This window comes from Oxyura jamaicensis, chromosome 2 (genome assembly GCF_011077185.1).
Source record: "Oxyura jamaicensis isolate SHBP4307 breed ruddy duck chromosome 2, BPBGC_Ojam_1.0, whole genome shotgun sequence".
Classification (NCBI taxonomy): domain Eukaryota; kingdom Metazoa; phylum Chordata; class Aves; order Anseriformes; family Anatidae; genus Oxyura; species Oxyura jamaicensis.
In genome coordinates, this window is record NC_048894.1 from 151,524,837 (window position 1) to 151,547,850 (window position 23,014).

At 39.3% G+C, this 23,014-nt stretch overlaps 1 long non-coding RNA gene across 1 annotated transcript; it reads right to left on the reverse strand.

The window, feature by feature from the left end:
- Positions 1–14,183: 14,183 nt before the first annotated feature.
- On the reverse strand, positions 14,184–21,573 carry LOC118162486. The gene is made up of 2 exons (XR_004748479.1): positions 21,399–21,573; positions 14,184–15,379 (listed from the first exon to the last, which is right to left on the reverse strand). It is a non-coding gene; the product is annotated as an uncharacterized LOC118162486 (long non-coding RNA).
- Positions 21,574–23,014: the final 1,441 nt, after the last annotated feature.

A 23,014-nucleotide genomic window follows, 5' to 3' on the forward strand; every position in this document is an offset into this window, starting at 1 on the left:
AGCTGTACAAATCTACCAGTTCATAGACAATACGCAGGATTTTTATTTGATTTCTCTGCTCCAGCAGACCGCTGTTCTATTCCTAATCCCCATCAATGTTCTGCAATATTAGCACATCATTAAATACTTCAAACTTGAGTTCTCTCCTAGGAAAGTAGGAACCACCACGACTACATACCTAAATACTTTTACTTCCTCCAATTAAATAATACATGTTTATAAATATATAATACACACACAGTACCTACATTCTGTTTTCCATATGCGCCTCATTATAAAATGCATGTATCTGGCTCTATGAACCTTTGGTGCCTTTTTTTTTTTTTTAATAAGCTTAAATAAAATATGATATGCTTTCATCTACCCATCAAGTTCAATGGTTAAGGCAACTATAAGTTTGTTCAGAACTTGTTGCTTCATTATTAAAATAAAAAAAAAAAGGTTTAAATTACAAGAAACTGTATGCATACATTACTACACTCCTAGAACTTTCACCCAAAAAGGGAGAGAGAAGTAGTAATGGGGATTGACATATCGGCATTCAACTGAATGTTTTAAATCAAAGATCACTGTTCATTTTCATACAACATCACCATAGAATTCACACAGTCCAATAGTGTCATATTTGCTATCCCTATTCTTCTGATAACATTTTTTATATAAGATGGTGATTAAGTAAAGAATCCCCCGTTCTTGGGGACTGAAAATGAACCTCTGCTGCTTTTCGGTGTCCTTGGCTCAGAGGCAGCTTGAAACCCACTTGGCATTTCAAGTCAAGATTCTGGACTTTTGGGCAGTACTGACTAAGCCATGGGCATACTTTCCTCTCCTCACTCTGCATGGATAGACACGTTAATAACATCTAAACAACATTTTGAAGGAGCAGATGCTTACCTTTGAAATTATTTATTTATTTATAAGAAAGTTTGAGTGTCTAGCTTGTGAAACATGGAATCATTGATTAGCTCATTAGTCTTTGGATATCACACTGCAAATTCCACATTAACACAGCCCAGTAATTCACACTTTGACATAATAAATATCAAGGACTGAAAACAATCCTTAAAAACAGATTGGGAAAAAGCTGTAAATAAAATCCTTTTCAGACTCGTATTCCTCGATTACAAAAAGTTCTATCACCAGTAGAGTATGGAAAGGTTAAGATGGGCCATATTTATACTACTGAAAGTTCATACATACTTTCCATTTATACTACAGAAAATTCAGTCTCATTAAGGTCAACAGCAAAACATCTGTAGATTTCCTGAGAGCCAGAAACAACACATTTTTCTCTTTTGCCAGCTTATATTTCATACGCTGAGAAAGGTAACAATTCTGTATTCCCAGCTCTAAGACACTTCTACGTAGAACTAGCAGAATTCGGATCTCCAAAGTTTAATAATAAATACAGGTTGTTCTGACAGCATCCAGCAATCAGAAAGCTGTTTCCTTTGGGAATCCAAACATGAACATAATGAACATCTGTTTAAAAGGGGGAAAAAAAGGGAGGAGATAATTTAGACTGTTGTAATCACCCACATGTCTGAATATGCTGGGCAATTCCTAGCAATGTTGTATCATGTGAAATATCCACCTATTCCTTCTTTTCCCCTTATGAGGAGGAAAACACATACACTGCACTCTGTGGGAATTCTAACTCAAACCCCTCCATCTCTCTCACAGAATAATTTAATGCAGAGGTTCATTTATTTTTTTTTTTTTTAATTGAATTTCCTAAATCACAGTTAAACTCCTTAAATGGTATCAGCTCTCCAAATTTCCTTCTTTATTACTCCTTCAGTTTAAACTTGTATCTTCAGGCTTCATCCTGTGAAATCCCCAAACTAAGCAACTATGTATTCCATCTAGGATTCTTCTGTTAGCCATGCTGGCAGGGTTTTCCTGGTCCTACAATGATTTTTCCCTCATACAAATTCAATGCACTGAACAAGTTTCTAACTCCATTGCTGCAATGTGATAATTACTCAAATTTGATGGTAAAAGAGTAAGGTTTGTAGCTTGCACACCTGAATATTTCTCCTATTTTTGGAATGTTCTTCACGTCTTTTTCTGTTCTGGCAATTAATGAAAAATAAGCTTTAAAGGTTTAGCTATATTTCTTTCCGCCTCATTTATCTTTCCCTGAAAGAACAGCACAGTTGCATAATACGTTTAGTACAGCCCCTAAAAACCATCTGCTCAATCTACTTTCATTAGTACATCACGTCAAGGGTTTTGGGTTGGGGTTTTATTTTTGTAACACAGACACCATTACTCAAACATCCAGGAAAAATACACAACTTCAGTTTTCATGTTCATACTGGGAAGCTATGCTAATAAATTAGTCATCCCTGTCATATCTTAGCTGAGAATTTTGTAAAACTTTATAGTTAAATCCACTTATGTAGTTATGTGCACGCGCCACATGCTTTTGCATTTGCACATACTTAGTTTCTCCAGTTATATTCTGACCTAAGCCTGATTCTAGTCTCATTTACATTAATGAAAACTAAAAGAAGATACCTTAGGAATCAGAGCAGTCATCCAGATGTAATGGAATCAGAATATGGCCTTCAGTCACAACAACTCCTGACTAAAGACTATTTCACCAATCTGTGCTATTATTCTGCAGTAAAAACCGCCATCAGATCTAATTAATGGTTGTGAACTATCACTGAAAACAAGGTATTAGAAGCCATTAGTTTAGTGTGACTCTACTTACCTATTTTTCTAGCTGCTCAGACAAAAACTCAGGGAAGGTCAGTACTACAGGATTGGCTAGAAACCATCTAGATGCACTGGGGGAAATTCTTCTGAGGACCCAACTAAACCTTCATGTACTTTATGGTTCCCATGCATGCAGGACATGGCTGAAACGGCTCCAGGACCAAAGCCATCAGTGAAAGGTGTGAGCTTTGCACAGTGCAAACCTCCACATGCCTGCTGTCAGGCAGAAACATATGTTTTAGTCCTCTCCCTGACTCCTGAAAGACAAGGAAAGCTTCTCATCCTCACCGTGGGGGGAAGCCCCAATAATGGTCTTCTGGTAAAAAGGACAAGCTCAAGTCTGCCAACTGTGGCTTTGGGGAATGCTTGAAGTTTTGTTATATCTCCCCTCTCCTCAGCCCCCCAAAATCATAGAATGTCCCAAGTTGGAAAGGACCCACAAGTCCAACCCCTGCCTCCACACAAGACCACACAAAAATCAGACCGTGTTTTCTGACAGCGTTGTCCAAACTCTTCTTGAGCTCTGTCAGGCTCAGTGCCACAACCACTGCCCCGGGGAGCCTGTCCCAGTGCCCGACCACCTCTGAGTAAAGAACCTTTCCCTAACCCCCAGCCTGACCCTCCCCTGTCCCAGCCCCATGCCGTTCCCTCAGGTCCTGTCGCTGTCCCCAGAGAGCAGAGCTCAGCGCCTGCCCCTCCGCTCCCCTCGTGAGGGAGCTGCAGGCCACCATGAGGCCTCCCCTCGGCCTGCTCTGCTCTGGGCTGAACAAACCAAAGGACCTCAGCTGCTCTTATTATGTCTTGTCCTTTAGACCCTTCACACTCTTTGTAGCCCTCCTTTGGACACTCCCTAATAGTTTTATGTCCTTCTTGTACCACGGTGCCCAAAACCGCACACAGTACTCAAGGTGAGGCCGCACCAGCGCAGAGCAGAGTGGGACAATCCCTTCCCTTAACCAGTTAGCAATGCCATGCTTGATGCACCCCAGGGTAGGGTTGGACCTTCTGACTGCCAGGGCACACTTGCTGATATCCCCAAGCCCACCATATGGTGGTACAATGTCTATAACCATGGACAGACCCAAGCAGGATACACTGGTGACAAGACAGCGAGTCTAAGTACACACCCATGTATTTGTCCTATGGCACTACACCAGTGGTAGAGAAGATCCAAAGCCAAGCACTATGCAGCGCAGGCGCAGCCAGGCTAGAGGAGACAGCCCTAAGCAGTGTGTGCAATCTTTCGGTGGTGGTAGGAAAAGAGACAGGAAGGAATCAGTCCCTAAAACAAGCATATTTGTCAGTATATAGATGTAGTTTGTACATTGGACAGGTTAAAATCTTAGCCTATATCTCACTTATGGGAGAAATTTTATTTCCCTGAACCAAAAAGCCCAACTCCTCCTAACTTCATACAACAGTTTGCAGATGCACAGAATATACTTCCCTGCTCTAAAACATAATATAGTTCTCTAAAAAAAAAGTTATGAGGCTTAATTAAAATGCTTCTGCATCAAAAGTGTCTGTTTTAATAAGGGACTACAGGCTTTCCTGTGCATCCCACAATACTTAATATTACTTCAGCTGAAGAAGCCATAGTAAGTTAATCTTATCAGCACAACCCTAGAAATACCTTCACTAGATCTTGATTTTTCTTACCACTACTATATGTGCAGTCTTTCTGGTACAATATTTTAATTTTGTACTTTAAGCAGTCTAAAAAGAATAGGTAGATGAAGATCTGCATGGAAATTGATCGTGGAGACTGCGCTCTGTCCTACCTGACGCTTGTTATTACAACTTGCCAGAGATTAACAGAATATCTTCAGAATACCAAGCAAGCCTTTAGGCCTTCATGGAAGTATTTTCTGAATTAGAGGATCTGGTGAAGCAGATCTCTTTGCACTGATGATACCACCTGCAAGACCTGGCCGGTATCTTTTCACACCAAAGAAAATGCCTTCTTGTGAATGCACCAAGAGATACACCAGTGAAATATTTGTAGTTGCACCTTGTCCTGATAAATTAATTAAAAACTAAAACAGCATGGTATATCCTACTCCATGCATTTACATTCTCAGGACTGAGAACAGACTCTGTTGAAAATACAGAAAAAAATTATATAGCTGTTCCTGATTTTAGATCTAAGCAAAGGGAGCCTGAACTTGCACCGTGCCATAGAGATCAAGGAATCCTTACAATAACCCTTGTTAGGCCACAGCAGCTCTTCAAAAGTCCACTCCAATGGGTGCACCAAACAAACCCAACCATCAGACATAAAGGTAACCCCTATAAAAACAAATAAACAAACAAAAAAGGATAGGGACCCTCACGGGCATTGCTGGACTTCTCTCCTCTTCATATTAAAATATCTCTATTCACAGGATAATCCCTTCTTATGCTTACTGTCTATAAATAAAGTTTTTGTACTGAGGAAACTTGAGGGAAAAAAAAAAAAAAAAAAAAAAAAAAAGCTCTTTTCCTTACCTATATTCTCAAACTAAGGCCTCCAAGGACAGTATCTCCGGTATCTCTGGTTTTGCCTTATCAGCACTTGCTTCCCCATGCTCTTTCCTCAGGAGGGAGAACACTTCCCTTCTTTCTGAGAGGAGATGAGGAGGAGTGAAAGGCAACGAATTCCTGTACTGCCATGGAAGGATCTCTCCATTCCCTTTTTCTCTGAAAGGAACCAACAGGAGTGCTCTAGGATTTCTAAATCTCAAAAAAACTCTGAAGTTTAATTTTTGTGAGTGGATTAAAATCTTAAGGATCAGTATTAAAACCCTACAACATAAGAATGTTGGCCCTAAGTGGTTTTTTTTTTTTTTTTTTTTTCCATTTGTTTTAAAAGTGTCTTTTTAAAATGGCAATCTGGGAATTCCCAAAACAGCCTTTCCTAGCAATGGAAATATCAGAGTGTTCTTATTCTGGGAAAAAAGAGAAAAAAAAAAAAATGACAGGGTACAGTTTTAAAAAAATAATCCTTCACTGCCACTACAGCAGGATATTCACAAGTTTAGTAATTCTCATTTTCTGTCACTCAGACATACGCAGTAGGGAACACAAGTTCAGGAAAAAAAAAAAAAAAGCCAACAAAAGTATGACATGCCAATATTTCTTAGACAGATAGATGGAGCAAATAGGCAGATCTATATGTGATTAAGTGATTTAATACTGCAGGCTTTATTAATCTGTCTTTATAGAAATACATCAAACTGAAACAACAGTCCTAAATTCCTGCAAGTAAATTCACTATACAGTTATCTCTAGCTGTGAGGAACTACACCTTTGCTTGGGACCACAATAAAATAAGCTCTACTCCTTTTTTTTTTTTTTTTTAATATTCCTTAGAAGATAACTAGCCCTTGTGGCTACTGGGGTGACCTTCAAGAAGGAAAATCAGTGATGGTTACCCCAAAGCAGTTTTGTTCTGATTATGCAGCTAGCTTGCGTATTCCTGCACATTAGCAATGCTCCGAACTGCACTCAAAAGCCTGAATATCTCCCTACAAGTGGATGAAGACTGAGACTGCTCCTCAGTCCCACTGTTTTGCTCTGTATAAGCTCAGACACAACATGAGGACCCTGATAGACTGCTGCAACATCTCGTCACAACGGGGAAAGAAGACAGTTTTCAAAAACCCGTTCCTTCATTTAAGTAACCTTGCTTTAAATAGACTATGTATGAATGTAAACTGTCTTGTTTCCATTTAGATTAAAACCCTTACATTTATTCTGCCATAACTACACATGAAATTTATCTGGAGCCATTTTGGGACCCAAAATTCAGTGTAAAGCAGGATGTACATGGAAGATGCTAATGTTCTGCCAGTCACTTACTTTCTAGCAGCAAACACTACAAGTACCATACTTTGTCATATTCACACATTAAGAATGAAAAAGAAAGCTTATATGGCAAAATTCTGTAAAACCAAAGCTACCTCTGCATTTTAATGTCATCCCAAGAAGTTAAAATAAAACTAGAAGTCCTGCTCTCCCTGGAGTTTGAACTGGATTCAACAGCTTTGTTTCTGTATATAACAAGTATAACCCCACTTATGCACATCTCCCCTGTAGACAACAGGAGTTTCTCCAGCTATTGGAAATATGGAACAGGTATATCAGCCAGAATTAAACATCTGAATGCTTCGTGATTGCTGTTATAAACAACTTACTTGATTCTTAAAAAGGGGAAAATTACTAAAGTTTCCCCAAATTAGAATTAAAATCTTATTATATCTAATGCAAATCTGGCATTTTGAGGATTAGCCATTAAAACCTCTTATTATATGGTTTAACTACAAAGGTGCAGTGGCAAACAGTCATGTATGAAACTTGGTATCTGAAGTTGAGCTCCTGTAACTACTATTCAGCCATCATTTGAAGACTGCTACTAAGTGGTTAAGAGTTGATTGAACCTTAAAAAGCTTAGCCCTGAATTTTAGAGTTTCTCCTTCCTCAGGTCTCCTATCTGGAAGTAAATTTTCTAGAGAAAAAGTCTCTACACATTTAAAGATACTTTTTTTTCCCCTATAATTAATTTTAGCAAATAAAAATGGGAAGAAGCAATGCATTTAAGACACGAAGCAGAACACCTCAATTCTCTGAAGGACAGGTTACATCAGTTAGAAGAGCCATTTTTGGATGACTTCTTCTTTTACATCTTTGCGAAGGAAAAAATACGAAGTGATTTTCCTGAGCTTGTATCTCAGCCATACCTGCAGCTTTCACCTGAAAGCAGAAACCAACGGATGTTCTCTTGGTCTTGGCCTCTAGCACCAACAGTACACACATACACAAGTACATATGACCTGAAAACTCTTTATTAAATTACTTTTATCATCCCCATGCTCACAAGGAGACCTCCTTATGCTAGGATCGAGTCTGTCTCCAGTTTCATTGCCTCTACCCTCTAACACCAGCTCTTCTGGAAGACTACAAATTATGCGTGAGAGGCTCTTGATTGAGGAGAAGCAAAGTTTCATCAACACCTCTGTCGAGGCGCCTGTACGAGGTTCGTACCTCCTAGCTGACAGAGTGGGACCAGTAAGGCTTGGTGATGGAGAAGCGCCTACGCCTGGAGAACCAGAATAGCTTTGGAAGTGGAGATACCGGGCATGTGGTGCATCTCTACCATGCTCAGGAGTAAGGGTTTAACCTACGATGGCTACAGCAGGAAGTTTAATGGTATACAAAAGACCTCGTGTAGTCTGCAAAAAATGTCATATTTCATGAAATCACATTCAACCATAGCGTTTGTGTTGACTGTTTAATTCTAAACTGGAATCCAGGTTAAGAAGAGATTTGCCAGCTTATAAATTCCTTACACTGAAAGTGAAACGTCTCCCGCAAAAGATCATTAATGCACCACATTTCCTACTAACTGGTAGTTAGCCAATTCTACCCTTCATTAATGTTTGGGAAAATGCATTTAAAAAAATGTAGTAAGCTATGCATTTAATGGGTACATTTTCTGCGTGTTTTCCATAACCTTAAGTAAACATAGCTCAGTTCACAAAGCATCTTTCATCCCTGCCACCTCCCTTTCTTCCTGTCAGAGAAAGATAAGGCTTGTGTAAAGTTTGGAAAAATAATTTTTCACTTTATTAAAATGGCAGATTCCTACGATAGATAAAGCCGTATTGTTTACAGGAAATTATTTCTCTACCGAGAAAGAGATGTTATCAGGCAACAAATGATCCCGACTGACACAAACTACATTTCCTTCACGGTGCATAGAGCCCAAGCATTGTCCCTTGGGTTGGGCTTTCCTGCTTTAAACAGACACGTTAGGGGGCTGCTATTCCCTAACAGAGGGAATATATCGTGCTTTCCTGGACTGCCTGAATGGGCTTCAACATCAGACCCATGTTACTGATACTCAGCTCCTGTAAAATCGTGGAAGATTTAAGAATTTTACCTATGTCCTTTGCAGAGAACCCCTAGAAAACATGAACCAAGCTGGCTGTACCTGGCTTAATTGGTTAGGAGGAGCACGCAACTACTGGAAGAAAAATCTTGTGAACAAAACAGACTAGAAAAATGTGTACCAATGTACTTTTATTTAAATAAGTTTGGATTTTTGTCATAAAGCAAAAGCAGGAAGAATTGAATAGAAGAGTAAATGCCTGTTTTCAGAAGTGCCCCCCACCCCCAAAATAATTAACTGTGCCTGCATGTTTTTCTAAGAGAAATTCAATTTTTGACTAACATTAAGGGACTTACCTTTGCCACCTTATCTGTGTAAAACTTCCGGACAATCTTATAAATCATACACATTGTAGCCTTTTCCCAGCTATTTTTCCAGCTTTGTTTTATGCCGTCACTGGCGCCACGGGATTATGACTTATCTGTTTAGAAAGCACCAACACAATGGAAGAAAAACGATCTACGTGACCTAATACATTTCCAAATTGTGCAATGTTATTTTATGCTTCGAACCTTTAAACACACTCTAGGTTAAGTTTGACGTTTGTTTTACTTTAGCACAAATTAGAACGGTGAGAATTAACCAATAAATATGGCTAAGGAGAAGCAGTACCAGAATTAGTCTGTTTAATTTTCAAAATAGGATTTTCACAGGAGAGTAAAAGAAGTTAGCGCTTACTTTTAATACCAGCACTTGCAACCAAGCACAAGCAAGGTTTCACACACGCACAACACTCATTCTCTTATCAAATCCTCACTTTAAGACAAAACAAAATAAACAAACTAAACAGCAGCTTGGCTTACCTTCAGAAATTTCTTCTTTTAAGACACTTTTCAGCAAGTGGGTTGTCTCGCTTAGGATCAACCAAACTACTACAATACTTTGACAACGGTACCATTGTGATCTGCTCCAACGTGCGTTTATCCAAGGAGTAGCCAAACTTTAAGCCTCAACACCTGAGACCACTATAGAACTCGAACTGCTGCTAGTCCCAAATACTGAAAAGATAGCCTTAATTCAAATACAAACATCAATAGGCTCTTTGGTTTTACCCATTTTAACTTTTCTACTACTTAACTTCTGATAGCCATATCAAAAAGCCATTTCTTTCTGTAATAATAAAAAAGTACTGAAATTTTGTTCAGACATTTTTCTGCAAGAAGAATTTTACATCTCAAAGGCACTTAAAACAAGCCTGCCAAAACACTAAATACACCTCCATCCGATCTGCTCAGATCGCTTACTCGCTATCTGCAGTACCAAGTAGTTCCAAAGGCACTTGCCAAAAGAATGACTCCCTCTGCGTTGTGAGCGGTGGCAATGCTGACTCGAGGATTCCTTCTGGCTGCAAACCCCACGGCTACATGAGCACGAGTGACTGTGGGGCCACACAGTGCACCAAGCCAGGGACCTGATCCACGCTGAGCAGAACAGCAGTGTGTTACACCGCGCTCTGCGATGTGGTATAAAGACGGGCTGTGCAGACACCTTGTATTCCTAAATATAAGCAAGAGGAGAAATCACCAGTGAACTAGCTCTAGAGCATCCACCACGAGTCACCACGTAACGCAAGCCAGCAAAGTTGCAAGATGGAGCGTTACAGGTAAATCCTCCTCTTGCCTCTGTCCTGCTCCCAGCATCCACCATTCCCAGAGTACTGCAACCCACAGCAGGGTGACTTTCCAGAACAGAAGCTTCCTTCTCCCATTCCCCCCATTACATGATCTCTTCTGAAGAGGACAACTCCCATCCATAATGCTTCCATAGTTCACCCCAATTGGAAAATCCAGACTGCATCAATTGAACAGATGCATTTGATGAAGATCCCATATTTTAATGTGCATGCACACGTACATAGTAAATGCATGGTGGTACTGCAGCGCTCACACTGCAGTGCAAATACAGAACTCCTGATGCATTTTCATCCGTGCCAGTCTTTGCAGTGCTATATATATTATAAAACGTGCCCAGGACAAAAATGTTTCTTCAGCTTAGAAACAAAAATAAGAAGCAGTGTTTAACCATAACAAAAAAAAAATGCTTGTGTATGTGAATTTAAATGAGAAAAACCCTCTTGGTATTTCTCATGTTCACCTTAAGTGGCTACATCTAAGGAATCACAATCCTTCTAATATTAACGTTTTGTATTTCCATTAAAAGTGATCCTCAAGAAACCAAGTTATAGTTCATAATGGTGATGAATCCCGGGTCCTTCATCCTTCAGGTCTGAAGAAAAATATTTTGGAAATTTTTTGAATAGTTAGATCTAGTATTTAATATTGTCCAATGCTGGAGCTGTATTTCATTTAATACATCCATCAGTATGAGATCAGGATTTAATACATCATCGGGAATGAGATTCTAGCACATAAGATGTGATGCAAGAAGAGTTAAATGCGAAGCTAAAGATTGGCTTCTTCTGCGTCCTGCTATGCAAGTTTTCTTTGTCAAAATGAGATGTTTCTTATTTTGTCTGATACAAAGGGCAACAGAAATGGTTAAATCAGAGTAATTTTTTACCACTTTAATGTTTCGTATATTTATTTCTCTTTATTTACCATTACCCAATATCATCTCTTCTTCCTTTGACAACGAACAAGTAGATAACAAATAACAAATCACTGCTGCAATTGAGAACTGAACAGTCAATATTAGATTTTAGCTATTTCCCTATCACCAGTGTATCCTGGGTGAACGAAGGACACCAGAAGTTTACTTTTCAAGACAAGGAAATAGGAGCACAGTTTATTCACAATCACGAAAAAAAAAAAAAAAAAAAAAAACACGTTTTTTGCAGTTAAAGACTGACTTACAATAAACAGATGTACTTACACACTCAAATTAAGGTTTATATTAACTATTAAGACATCTATAGAAACACATTACTTCCACAAAAGAGGAATATTTACAATACAATGAACTTATTTGAATACTACTGGAAAATAGTATTCCGTTCTTGCCAATATGTCACTTGATCATTCAGGAAAGCTGCCTTTCCAAGTCAGTTGAAGTAAACATCCACCCCCCAGCCCTGCCACTTGTTATAGCTGAGTGTAGGATGTTTACAGGAACTAAAAGTTAGCTTAACAATATAAATACAGCATTGGCTTTCAAGATATCCAAAAATGAGTCGGCACAGACATACTGCAATACATTGTGTGAGCTACAACTTACGCAATTCATAAGGCACATGCAAATTGCAAAGCTTTACTGATGTCATCAACTTGGAACACTTAATTTTTTTAACATTTAACCTTATAAATATCAGAACAGGAATATACATGCACAGTCCCTAATACTGTAGAGGTATCAGAGAAAAACTAGGAAGAAAAAGAGTTTCTCACAGAGCATGGTGATCAGCGTTCTGTTGCACTTACCTGCCAAGATTCCTGATGCTCAAAGTAGGCACATTCTAGAAATCTCAAATTCAAATAATTTTCAAAATCCATACCCAGCACCAAAACACACACTGAACATCCACAGGGTAGTACAAATTGGATAACAGTCCTCAGAGGTAGCCATCTCAAATGGTTTGTGCAAAAATTCAGTTCTTGTAGTATTAAAAGTTTCCACAGTTTCCTTTATGGGCTAAGTTTTATTGCTGCATTTGAACATCTTCCTATTTGTATTGCATTTTCTTAAATTAATTCCCATTCCAAAACTTTTTCAAGGTACCCTTCTTGTTGTTTCAGTCTTCTTGATTCCTATTTTCCTCCACACAGCTTTAGTTACTCAGAAATGAGTCATTTTAACAGTAAGGGAACATGACACTTACTTAAGCTTCATCTTATTTTAAACGTGTGTCTAATTTAGCATCTACAGCCTTCAAACAACAAAATATTAGCAGTCCAGAAAAAAAGAATACTTCTACAAACTCGATCATCCAAGAGGCCAAGTCTCAGCCTTCTCAAAGCCCTTTGCTGAGCAGGTGTTTTACAGATTTCCTGGGAAGAGGGAACCACAGATGCAGATCATTTCATACACAAAGGCTGGGAGAAGCCCTGCAAACACTAACAGTTGGTTCACTACATGAAAAATAATAATAATAATAATGAAATCAAGCATTTCTACTGAATGTGACTGTGAGTTCACAGCAAGTGAAGAGTGCTTCATGCAGTCTAAAGTTACTGAGGACTTCAACGTATTGCTTTTAAGTGGTCAGAGAAAACACCTAGAAGAAAACCACAGGCCCCAAACACTCAGCTTCACAGGCATTCTACTTGCTCAGCAAGCAAGGGCCACGGTATTCACCCTAGCTTCCATTTCCAAACATCTGCACGCCCATTTCCAGAACACCGCACCTGCCCTGTGAATGACGGTCACCCAGAATTAGTAGCTGCACGTTCACAATTTCACCACTGGCCTCTGGAGCACCAGCCTCCTTTTCTTCCTTTAGATATCTGCCTTCACTCTGATGTTAGTGGACCATAGAACATTAGAAACTGATCTACATCTCCTAACGTAAGCAATAGTTACAGCCTTCACATTAACAAGATACAGTAATTCGCTTTGCTGATGACTAGACTGGCATCTCTACTTGCCTCTTCCATTCCTAAAATCCATTGACCCAGCAGCCCCTTCCCAGCAGTACCAGTTCTATGAGCGCACCTTGTATCACTGCATAAACATGCATTTGGCCAACAGCTTTTAAAAAACTCCACTTTCTTCATTTGCAATCAACAGCCACGTTTGAGACATGTTAATACATTTGTATTTCACGCACAGAAAACAAAAGATCCTTGTATTTCAAACACTTAGCAAGAAAACCCCAAAGAGAAACGCAGTGTGGGTTTGTAATTTATTTCCTACAGTCACATGCCACTTCAGTTTGTTTTCATGTGAAGACATGATAGCTGTGTTTGAGTATACGTATTAATACTATTACATAAATAAAGTTCCACAGGACTGGACTGATAAACCGCATGTGAACTAACAGCGTGTTTTTCCTCTACACTTATCTGGCATGTGGAAAGACTAAGACAGCACTAACAAAAATGACTATTAGATTAACTGAGATAACATTTACTTTGATCATTCAGTGAAGAATGTTAACAGGCAACACTTCATTTCTTTTAAGTCCAAAGACTACACAGAGCTAGGAAATGCTAAATATTTACAGTGGAGAAAGCTTGGAAGATGACTATCAGCACTTGTGTTTTTCTTTAAAAAAAGAAAACCAAGATTTGTAGATCCTGCTTTAAAGTATTTTTTTAAAGTAAGTACACAAACCAAACACCATATTTAAAAAAAAAAAAGATTTTAATAAGAGGCTGTTGTATTTGCATTACTTTGAAAAGAAGTTTTTGTAGCAGTGCTATTGATGTAAGAGTTCAGAACCTTCTCTGACCACGTGGTACTGTCACTGGGCAGATGACCCAGGTAACAGAAGCTTAGTATTTATGGTCATGCGACCACCAGAAGAATGGCTGTCCTTGGTTCACAAGCAGACATTCACTACCCGCTTCAAAATGATTACCCTTCCAATTCTTGCTGGCTAGCTTTTCCAGGACTAAGAAACCCCTATTTAAAAGTGTTTGTGCCTTTGGATGTAATCTTCTTCAGAATCCCTATGCTGAAATTAAACAATACCCAAGCTATTCTATGATCACTAGAATAATACCCATCAAACAACTGAATGAAGTTTGCCTTTCACGTGTCAAGGAATATCAAGTTAATATTTTTCAGAGGTGGGGGAATGTAGAACTAAAGCAGAACAAGAATACTTCCTACCTGAACAGCAGAGTTTACTTGTACATGCAATTCCCCTCCCCATCTGTTACAAGTAAGGGACTAAAGAGAAACAAAGGAGGAAAATCCCAGACAAAATCTAGGAAACAGCATTTGAAGGTCTCACTTCCTAGTGGAGAGAAAAGTGAAGAGTGCTGAAGCTGTTTTGCAGAGTTGTTCTTCTTGAAATGATTGCTTTAACTCAACAACTAGTGAAGAGTTAATTATGAAGCACTTTCAAGATCTGTTTTTTATGTGAAGAATAATCCTTTGGAAATGTGGTGGTGAGGGTAGCCGAAACCAAGATGACCATGCCACAAAAGTGTATATGTTATGCATTGTTACTACAAAAATACATCCCGTGTTCTTTTTTTTAAACCTTTATTTCGGCCTTTACATCCAGCTTACAAACGATAAGAGCACCACCCACTCATAGGAGACCCAGAACATGGAACTTCAGTAACAACAAGAAGCAAGGCACATCCGATGAAATGCCTGCTAAGTACTTGACAGCATATTATTTTTTCGTAAGAGTCATAAGTAACAGAAGCTGTTAAGACAGATAATTTATAGAAGTCTGGTTTATGGATAGCTGTACATGAAATTAAGCCCCCGTTGCTGTTACATTCCAGTGAGGTGTAATTCCTAGCTCGCACCGCAACACAGCAGAGACTCACTTCTGAGTGACACAAGTGCTGTAACTTTGCATCTCCATTTTTAACAGATTAGGTTTCAATGGATCATAGCAGCACTATTAACAACAACCAGGGTAACTTGCTTGAAGGCAGCTCGGCTGTGTCTACAGAAACTAAGAGCTACGTATCTACGCACATGTCGATACAGCACCTTTTCTGTCAGACGTTGCTCAAGAGTAGCCGGGTGCAGCAAACATCTGACTGAAAGCTAGAGCTGCTACAGCTTCCAGTCGGGGATGTTTACAGCAACAGACTACGATACTTCACTGCCAGTGTCTAACAGTACAAAGCAGTGGGTGACCTTTAGAGGAGGGGAAAGAAAAAAAAAAAGATTTAAGACATGGTTCTATAACATTCCAACAAGTTGCTGTTCAACTAATGCTGAAGAAAATCTAATTTTCGCTTTATTAAAACAAACAAACCAACACAATTCTAGATCAACATATACTTACTTAGCCAAATTTCTAAATGCAACATTCTGTGATATGAAAATGCACACACTCAATTTTAATACACATTAAGACCTCGTTAGGTTCACATTTTTATATATATAAAAATTTTTATTTTTCTTCCTTGTACCTTAATTTCCAGAGCTCTCAAAATATAAGGAGGATATAAATATATAAAGCTACATGCAAAATTGAGCACACAAGCAAAACAAGCCATACTCATGATGAAGAAAGTATTAGAAACAAATCTGGCAGAATTCCGAAAGTATGTTTTTCCCCCAGTGTTAGACTGACTGATCAGTTCATGGCTCTGTTACAAACGACCAAATAAAAAAAAATATAAACAGTTATCTTTGAGTTAAGCATTAAAGGAGAGGGACAGGGTGGGAGGGAAACAGTAACGTCCTCCACATTGAGCCATTTCCCCTTCCAACTCCCCTAAGACTGCATTCTGGTCTGATACAGTCAGTATCTTCTCAGCTAAAGGAACTCCTATAATATTAGAAATATTTACAATTCAAGATACTATTGAAGAGAATTTAATTTAAATTACTTTGGTTTATTAAGCATATCACATTGAGTTATTTCATGTTCTTAATGCTTTGATTCCCATTTTCTGCACAGAAGAAATCCAACCAAGTCCAAAGGACTTCAGTGGTGCTCCTGGTGATGCAGAGTTCCCCCCCTTCCTTGTGATAGGCCTGGAGGGTCTGAAGTATCTATCAGCAGATTATTTTTAACCATATAATTCTGGCTTGATCATATTCACATGCCTTTATTATTAAATGCCTTTATTTTGTAGTTTATAGTGGAAAACCTTCCTTTTACTAACAGAGATGAAAACAGAATAACATTCTCATTTAATATTCTTTATCCCTTTAGAAAAAGGGCTTTACAAGTAAGTCTTCTATTATCAGACTACATGTAGACTCCTGCAATTTAAGGCTGCTTGTTCTGGGGCTCTGTTAAGGCTTCCAAAGCAAGTAAGAAAGTGGAAATTATGACAAGTAGTTTAAAAGTGAAGAAAGACGACATATTCAAGATTTCTTAGTTACAGAAACACAATCACATCCTGTTTTCAAATAAAGGTTTCCTTCTGAAAGGTGAAAACTTGTTTGTAGTAAGAGAATTTAGTTATTACAGGAGTATGCCAAGATTAATGAGCAAGCTGCATGCAGTCACTATGGATACCATGCTGACCTTCATTATATGAGAATAAATAGTTAAAAAGCCAGTGGTCATTTGTAACAAAGGCCTCTTCAGGCTGTTCCAAAACTGAAAATTCCTATTTTACTTCGGAAAGAAATGGGTTATTTCATGCAGAGGTAGGCACATGGTATTTGGCTAATTAGGCTGCTGAGCATAAAGTTGCAATGAACCATTTCTTCCACTGCTCTCCTTTAACACTTGCTTCTTAAGGAAGTAATAAAGGTTACTGCAATGTCACCTAAAGAGAACAAACTCCCTTCAGCCTCCTTTTGTTTTAACACACAAATCACCACAAACCAGACACTATGAAAGACAAAGTCTCCTACTGCTTTATCAAACTCACTGTCAGCTACAGATATTTGCACAGCATCTTACGATGTGATTGTATTTGTATAAGGGAGTTAGAGTTTCAGTTCCATCCAGATATGGTATTAAACGGCATATGCAGTACAGATCATTCTGTGCAGCTATATGCTTGGGGGATACAACCTCTGTAAGAGCTTGATGAAAACCAAAGCCAGCTATTTATAAAGAAACTTCTTCAGGTATTCTCCCATACACTCTTTATAAAAAGATAAGCTGACAGCATATTCCAGCTTTTGTTAAAGGCACCGTTCTTTCATTTTGGTAAAGCTTACAAGCACCGAAAACAAGTAGAAATTATTCTCATGTTATTGCAAACTAAAGAATATCAATTGTGGTCTTTGTAAATGCTGCTGACAGTTTTTGTTAAGAAGAGCAATAAAGATAGCGTTACTTGTAGTATGAAATCTACAGTATTATTCATTGAAGTGTCAGTTGGCACACAAATAATTAACAGAAAAAGGAGTTAAAGGAGTCTATATATGCACGCTCACGTGTGTTTTGGTCAAGGTCTCATCAGTCAGTCTACCTGTCAAAGCAGTTTAGCCACAGATGCTTGATGCAAGCAGAAAAAGTTACTGCTGACAAAGGAATACAGATCTTAACTACTACTCTGATTATTTTAAGTCATGCTCATTGACCAGAGCAGAACTGAGAATTAAACATTAAATCCTAAATATAAAGGAACAGTTGAACTGCATGCAAGTCAGAGAAGATGGCAGAACTTCACAATGAAAGTCACAGACAGCAAACAGCAGTTTTCTAGCAGTAAAGGTTTGGATTTTAAAACACTATAGCATGCTACTGTATAGTCTGCTTAAAGACTAATGCTGCGTGGACTGATAAGCTCTCAACATGCTCTTTCCTCCATTTCCCTCTCCAAACTCCTCTTGTAAGTCTAAGCAAAAAAAAGGCATTTTTAACTAGCCTTATAGTTTACAAATATTTTTATTTCACTTTTTCATGGATTACAAAGAATAAGTTAAACTATTTCTCCTGCACAAAGGAAGGCATCTGAATCAGTATTTTATGTTAAGAACCATAGCTTTCAGCTTTTATGTACTCCAAATCATCTCCAAAAGCACTTCTGTCATGCAGCAGTTCAGATATGTCACCATCCTGAACATTGACTGCATGACCTAGGGCAGGTAATGGCTCTGATCTTGTAATCATAGAATCATTAAGGCAGGAAAAGCCCTCCATGATCACCTGATCCAACCATCCCCCTACCACCAATGTCATCACTAAGCCACGTCCCTTAGCACCAGGTCCAACCTTTCCTTGAACACCCCCATGGATGGTGACTCCACCACCTCCCTGGGCAACCCGTCCCAATGCCTGACTGCTCTTTTTGAGAAGAAATGTCTCCTCATTTCCAACCTGAACCTCCCCTGGTGCAACTTGAGGCCATTCCCTCCAGTCCTATCACTAGTTACCTGTGAGAAGAGGCCGACCCTGAGCTCCCCACAGCTTCCTTTCAGGGAGCTGCAGACAGCAATAAGATCTCCCCTGAGCCGCCTCCAGACTGACCGACCCCAGTGCCCTCAGCCGCTCCTCACAGGACTTGTGCTCCAGACCCTTCACCAGCTTCATAGCCCTTCTCTGGGCACACTCCAGGGCCTCGATGTCCTTCTGGTACTGAGGGGCCCAAAACTGAACACAGGACTTGAGGTGCGGCCTCACCAGAGCAGAGTACAGGGGTACCATCACCTCCCTGCTCCTGCTGGCTGCACTATTCCTGATACAATCGCCCCAGAGGGTTCACTGTAGCACTAAACACTGCATGACGTAATTCCTACTTCATAATTCATGTAAGCAGTTTTAAAGTGGCATTTCCTCTACATATTCAGGAAACTACACAGCCTGCTTATGATCACTAATACACACACAGTACAACTACCAGTTTTAGTGTAATAGATAAGACTTTTTAAACTGTGCTGTAAGAAAGCAAAAATGTGTCTAATTTTAAGAATGAATGGCAAGTGTGAAAACAGTATACTATTAACACAGCCAAGATAAAGTTAAGTGAGGGCTGGATATAAATGTCACGTATATCTTCATTTCAGAAAAAACACGGGCATTTCACAGTGTCTGTGTTGTAAAATAGTGTTCTCATCTGACAAAAGGAAGAGGATAAGCTACCAAAGACAATGATAGTGTGAGCCAAAGTAAAGTTCAGATCCTGATTCAGAAGGGTGTCCACCCGGTTGCCCCACAACTGGGCATGAGCTAACTCAGAACAAAATTGCAAGTTTTGTCTGCTGTGACTACACACCATGAGGGAGAAGCAGTTACCTTATGCGCTCCCCTCCATGATTCACTGTTTCAAGTAATAAAGGTGTAATAGGTAAGAAAATAATTGACTATCAACCTAGAACTACAGCAAAGAATTCCTACAGTATAGCAAGCCCAAGCACAGACACAGATGCGATATGCAAGACAGACTTGGCCCCTTTCTTTCATTATTTCCCCAGAACATACACAAGCAGCAACTAGAGAGATTGCTCAATGTTATTTGCCATAACCCATGTAAATGCAGACATGCATGTTATGAACACAGGAACAACATGCAGAAATTGTATCACAATTTGCACATCTGCAACAGAGTTCACAAATTTTTCTCCGTAAGAGAAAATTACGATTTGCCTTCAACTTCTTCGCTCACTCTATTCCAAAACATTTGCCTGCTGAAGTTTAGTGCTGTGAGCTATAAATACACAAAATTAACTCAAGTTGAAAAACAGTAACAAAAACAGCACTGCAAGAGCACCTTGGAAATGGGTTTCACTTTAAGGCTTGACTTGGGCAGATCCAGCAAAGCAGAATGCAGTCAGAGCTCCAATGCAACAAGACTCCAAACAGCAGCAAGTCAGTAAGTGCATGCTTCACAAAAGCAGTCTCTGCAGAATGCATTTCTGACTCTAGTGAGCACAAGTTTAAAAAGTAAGACATCAGAAGCCATTACAATAGAAGCTCAGAAAGAGAGCTTAGAACAACGCTAAGCCTATGCTTGTTGAAGAAAAAAATTTCAAACTAGTTACCAAACAGAATCCAGAAATATCTTACACTGGAAGAGGCTTCTGGACATCACCTAGAGCAAACTCCCTGCTCAAAGGAGAGCTGAATCTGAAGTACGATCAGGTTGCTCAAGGTCTTTTCCACTCACATTCTGAACATCTCCAAGGACACAGGTATTTCACAACTTCTCTGAGAAACCTGGTCAAGTGCCTGACCAGCCACAGGCTGAAGAATTTTTTTCCTTACATTTCCTTGAAATTTCCTGCTGTGACTTGTGTCCATTGCCTCTCATCCTTTTTCTGTGCACCTCCAAGAATTATCTGGCTTCTTCCCTCTGATCCATTAGGGAATCGAAGGCAGCAGTCAGATGCACACACACCCTCTCCCCCCCCTCCCCCCAAGCCTCCTCTTCCCTCTGGAGGAAATACAGCTCTGGGTGAAGAAATCATGTAGTTATAAAACTCCTTCTTGGCTTTCTAGTGGGTACAATAACATACCCAAGAAGTTACCCGGCCAAATTAAGTCTTTATTTTAGGTAACCCAGGAAGTTCTGCAGTACTCAGTCATCTTTGCAGCCACCTCAGGGGGGCAGGAAGTGGCTAATCCAAGAGCATGTTGCTTTAGAAATCAAAAAAAAAAAAATACATCTGTTATTAAGATCTTATAATGAATTGCCCTCATAAAAACCCCAATAGTAGGTTTACCTGCCATCAAGAACAGAAAAAGGGAAAAAGAACAGTAGCATCCTCACTGGTATTTTTTTTCCTCTAAGCACAGACACTTAACAGTTTGTTGCTGATTAACACAGCCATACACACAGTGCAGTTTTTGCCTTTTTTTTTTTTTTTTTAGATTTTAAACTTTCCTAGCAGAAGAGCTGTATCAAAACACATTGACCAAAAGAGAAACGTGAACAGTTGGAACTACAAACTTAGGAGAAACATGAACACACAGAATGTATTAGGCCTGCTTTCACATAAATATGCGATGCCTTTCCTTATTTTCCCATTGAAGGACTCCTTCAGATTTGTCAAGAAACGTTGATTATACAAGCTTACCAGGTTTAACATTTAAACACAAATATTGCTGTTTCCAATACAGGTCTAATTTCACAGCTTCAGTTATTCAACTTCCTCTTTTGGTCCCTCTAAGAGAAAAGGAATTTTTTCCTGATTCCTCAGAAGGAGCTACAACAAAATTGAATCACTTCATCCAGGGTAGTCTTGGAGATGCTTTACTAGAAATTACTAAAACAAATCACTTCACATAGGCTACAGGTACCTCCACATGACAATTCTGTTTTATCTTGAGAGTCTTCCAATTCCCAATCTGTGCCCACAGTCTGTCTTTTCCTTCAAGGTTAGAAGTATCTCTGGTCCAAAACGATGAGGTTGTCTGCAGAAAGTGAGGCTTTTTTGTGAAAGGCATCTTTGGAGGATCATCTCCATCTTGTACTCAATCTGGAACATACAAAGAAAGTTCATACTGCTGAATATGAAGTAATGGCTCTGATCATCTCTTAACCAGAGCAGCAGACTGACACAGGAGGGCAAAAACCAACCCTAACACTTGACAAGAAATAGAACCATAAAGAATAAATTTAATAGATGTTCTTTGCAGTGGGATCAGAAGAGCTCTACCCTAAGAAGTTAAATATTTATTTTCTGGTTATTTAAAAACAAACAAACCAAAAACTGAACACACACACACACTATGCCCATTATGAATTTTCCTAAAACACTGAAGTCTTCCCTGCCTGCTGACTCAAATATAGCCAAGCATGTATGCAAAAAATTCCTCTAAGAAAAAAAAAAAAAAGCTATATATCTCAGTTGTTAGGTTAGGTTGTTTTTCTTCACACCTCCCCTTTCCCCCCCTTCTTTTTTTTTAAGCAGATATCAATTGAGTCTGGTGTAGCAGAGTCCAAAACAATGGCACATTTACCACACTTCATCTAATGACTTTTCACTCACATTTGCAATTATAATTCTCTGGTGATATCAGCTGCCAACAATAGCCCTCTGTACCACTGACAGAAACAAGCTCAGAACTGCAATGAGACATCCGTGCTGCCGAGTCCCACGGCTTACCTGCGCTGCCTGAGGACACGTTTGGATGCTCTGTTGACATCAGTGATCCAACAGTGAAGCCTACACCATATTACTAGAGAAGATGGTAAGGAAATACCCAACTCAGGCCAAACCACCAGGAGATCTAGAGGCTACACAACACAACAAATGCTCCTGTTTTAAGAGCAGCCCCATGTGAGCATATCCTAACCTTTTCAAGCTTGTATAGTCACAAACGTGACAGATTCTGACATTTTCTCGGTTGTAATTTCAGTAAGCAGAGTCTGAGACTGTTGCTGCAGCCTGGTGAAAGGGCAGTGTTGCAAAAGCTCATTTTCCTTACTGGATGAAGTGCAGCTCAACTCCTCCACTGCGCTTGAACCTTGAAGGAGACCGGGCTGAGAAGTGATCTGTACAGAACTATAAATCTTAACCTTGCTCCCAGCAAAGCATATACGGGTTTTTTAATTACTTCAAAGAAAATAAGCTAAACCCAGCAAGCACGCAGGTCAAGAACATCAGATAAGTGTGTGGCATTCGGTATTACAAGTTCAAAAAAAAAAAAAGTTAATTGTTTGTTTTGCAGTAATACCCAAGAGGCCCATTCTTTTAAGTGCCCCTACACAGCCTGCTTCCCCAAAGGAAGCAGTCCACACAAGTACAGCATGTAATTGTGGCACCCATTTGAGCATCAACCACCTCAAAAGCAAAGAAATCAGACAACAGCAACAAAAATAACTTTAAGAGTACTTGAAAGGTCTCTCTGAAAGGTAGGATTTCACCGAGTTGCTTTCAGGTAATACCGACAGTAACTGAGAAGACAACGCA